Genomic DNA, 3728 nt, shown 5'->3' on the forward strand with positions numbered 1-3728 from the left:
CCCCCCCCCCCCCCCCCCCCGATAGAGACAGGGATTCACCATGTTGCTCAGGCTGGTTGCCAACTTCTGGACTCAAGGGAACCGCCCACCTTGGCCTCCCAAAGTGTTAGAATTATAGGCGTGGGCTACTGTGCCCAGCCCCGAGGCTTGCATTCTCCCCGGCCTTTGAGTATCTTTCACCTCTGGAGCCATTGCAGACATCCAAGCGGCTGCTCACCACTGGCCAGGCTTCCGTGGCCTATGGCCAATGTGGATGCACAGACCCTTGCCCTCAGAGGGGCCCGCGCAGGGGGTTTAATTCTCTGCAATTGCCCTCTTGGACTTCTTTTTTTCTGAGACGGAGTGTTGCTCTGTCACCCAGGCTGGAGGGCAGTGGTGTGATCTCGGCTCACTGCAACCTCTGCCTCCTGGGTTCAAACGATTATCCTGCCTCAGCCTCCCGGGTAGCTGGGATCACAGGTGCGTGCCACCATGCCCGGCTAATTTCTGTATTTTAGTAGAGATAGGGTTTCACCATGTTGTCTAGGCTGGTCTCGAACTCCTGACCTCCGGTGATTTGCCCACCTCGGCCTCCCAAAGTGCTGTAATTACAGATGCGAGCCACTTGCCCGGCCCCTCTTGGACTTCTTAATACTTTTCTTTCTGACTTTGTGGTTTGTAAATGAAGTCCAGTGGGATGAGGGATCTGGTGGCAGTGGGGCAGGGGATGGGGGGATCAAGAACATTTAGGGTTTCAGGGTTGGGACTCAAGCACCCTGCCCCAGGGCACCTGAGTATGTGAGACTCCCAGAGGTGTCTTTGAGAACCCGCCCCTCCCGCTCCCCACCCCGTCCCAGGGAGCACACCAGTCAATCGCAAATAAAAACCACCGTGACAGGTGAAGGGAGGACAGGAAGAAGCTTTTCTCCAGCTTTTGGAACCAGGAGTCCCATATTGTCCGGTTGCATGGGGCCTGGCAGTGACGTCACTGGGTCTGCCTTTGGCCCCGACACATCCTTCAGTGTGTGTCTCTCACCTGCACGGGCTCTCCAGGCCGATGCGTTGGGATCCTGACTTTTAGAGTTTTGTGTGTGACAAAGCAGAGGACAAGCTTCCCCATCACCCAGAGGCCACTTGGTGGAAGGAACCGGGGGACTCGCTGGCTTCTTGGGCTTTTGTAGTCATGGGCTGGCTACCGAAGCCCAAGGCTAACTTTCACGTACTCTAAGTCTTGACATCCTCACCTGCAGAAAGCAATGAGGCAACATGATTTTTAAGATGTTTTCTGGCTCTACAAATATCTGACGATTCCGAGTACACGATAAGGCTCATTTTCTGCTCAGGAAAACCCAGTGCTGGAGAGAACACAGGATCCCCCAGTTTCCTAACACCAGCCTGGGGAAATGATGTTCATTTGGCAATGAAAATTTCTAGGGCCAGGGGTGGTGACTCACACCTAGAATCCCAATACCTCGAGAGGCCGAGGTGGGAGGATTGCTTGAGGCCAGGAGTTCAAGACCAGCCTGGGCAACACAGTGGGACTCCATCTCTACAAAAAATGAAAATAAGCCAGGCATGATGGTGTGTGCCTGTAATCCCAGTTACGCAGGAGGCTGAGGTGGGAGCATTGCTTGAGCCCGGGAGATTGAGGTTGCAGTGAGTAGTGATCGTGCCGCTACACTGCAGCCGGGGTGACAGAGTAAGACCCTATCTCAAAAAAAAAGAGAAAATTTTAGAATTGATGGCAGTGGAAAGCAATGCAAAGGTCCCTGTGTTTTGAGGTGCATCCTATGATCCAGATTTATCTGAGGAGAAATTTCATAGCATCTCAGATCCTAGGCTTGGTGGACAATGAGAGGGGAGGTTAATAAATATTCCGTCTGCCATTGGGAGGGTAGATTAAAGAAGCTGATATATAAATCAGAAATATTTATAACTAATAAATCCTACCAAAACCCTCACTGTGACAATGGGCCATCATTTTTGCTCTCTTTTAAAACTGCTATTATCAATCGGGCACGGTGGCTCATGCCTGTAATCCCAGCACTTTGGGAGGTTGGGGCGGGTGGATCACCGGAGGTCAGGAGTTGGAGACCAGCCCGGCCAACATGGCGAAACCCTGTCTCTACTAAAAATACAAAAATTAGCCGGACGTGGAGGTGAGCGCCTGTAATCCCAGCTCCTCGGGAGGCTGAGGCAGGAGAATCGTTTGAACCCGGGAGGCGGAGGTTGCAGTGAGCTGAGATCACACCACTGTACTCCAGCCTGGGTGATAAGAGTAAAATTCCGCCTCAAAAACAGCAAAAAACAAAAAAACAAAAACTGCTATCATTGGGGGATAAATGGAAAACATGAGATGTAATTCATTGTTGTGTCCTGCATTAGCTAACATCGTGTTGACGCAGGGCCTACCTCGTGCTGACAGCTGCACGAGGTTCACGCACACTGGCTTTTTTATTTTATTTTATTTTGAGACGGAGTCTGGTTCTTATTGCCCAGGTTAGAGTGCAGTGGCACGATCTCGGCTCACTGAAACCTTCACCTCCCGGGTTCAAGTGATTCTCCTGTCTCAGCCTCTTGAGCAGCTGGGATTACAGGCACAAAATACCAAGCCCAACTAATTTTTGTATTTTTAGTAGAGATGAGGTTTCACCATGTGGGTCAGGCTTGTCTCGAACTCCTAGGTTCAAGTGGTCCGCCTGCCTCGGCCTCCCAAAGTGTCAGGATTACAGGCATGAGCCACCATGTCCAGCCTCACGCACACTGGTTCTTACGTTAACATTCTCCCAGAGACCACAGAAACATGTTTAGAAAAGAAAGTTACAGATTGGCAGCAGAAGTCTCTGCTTCTGGATCGTTATGTTAAGTCTAAAGACAATCAGAAAAGAAATCCTGCTCTGTGTCCCGGTCATTGTAGCAGTCCCCAGCATGGAGCTCTTCAGATGACACTGCAATCCTATGGCCTCCAGGCAAATCATTTTCTGAATGAAAATGTGGTCTTTGGCCACTCCAAACCAACTCACCAAGCCTGGGGAATACGATCCACTTATAATGTCCAAGACCTGCCTCTCATCCCAAGTTTATGCCAATTTCTACCCATAATCAAAATGTCCTAAACTTACTTTCCTTTTATTTTTCTTTTCAGTTGGTAGAGACAGGGTCTCCTTCTGTTGCCCAGGCTGATCTCAAACTCCTGAGCTCAAGGGATGCTCCCACCTCAGCTTTCCAAAGTGCTGGCATTTCAGGCATGAGTTACCGGTCCTAGCCTTACTTTACTTTTCTAAGAAACAGTATTATGACCTCATTAGTCAATAATACTTACCCACAGGGGAGGTACCACGATCACAAAGGTGGTTTCCCAGGGCGAGGCTCACACCCTGCACTCCGGATGGGCTGACCCCGGCCATTTCTCCAAATGTGGGAAACGCAACTGCATTAATTGTAGCAGTTAGGGACTGCAATTCACTCTCTCCCCTGGTTCTAAGTAAATCTATATTTTTTTTTAAAAAAAGAATTGATTGGCCGGCCATGGTGGCTCACGCCTGCAATCCCAGCATTTTGGGAAGCCAAGGCAGGTGGAGGCTTGGTTACAAAAGATAAAAATAAGCCAGGCACGATGGTGTGTGCTTGTAGTGCCAGTTACGCAGGAGGTTGAGGTGGGAGCATTGCTTGAGCCCGGGAGATTGAGGTCGCAGTGAGTAGTGATCGTGCCGCTGCACTGCAGCCTGGGTGACAGAGTAAGACCCTAT

At 50.3% G+C, this 3728-nt stretch overlaps 1 non-coding gene across 1 annotated transcript; it reads left to right on the plus strand.

The window, feature by feature from the left end:
• Positions 1 to 3293: 3293 nt before the first annotated feature.
• LOC111544688 lies at positions 3294 to 3456 on the plus strand. The gene has a single exon (XR_002732250.1). It is a non-coding gene; the product is annotated as a U1 spliceosomal RNA (small nuclear RNA).
• The last annotated feature ends 272 nt before the right edge of the window (positions 3457 to 3728 follow it).

The sequence above is a fragment of the Piliocolobus tephrosceles genome, chromosome 1, assembly GCF_002776525.5.
Source record: "Piliocolobus tephrosceles isolate RC106 chromosome 1, ASM277652v3, whole genome shotgun sequence".
NCBI lineage: Eukaryota > Metazoa > Chordata > Mammalia > Primates > Cercopithecidae > Piliocolobus > Piliocolobus tephrosceles.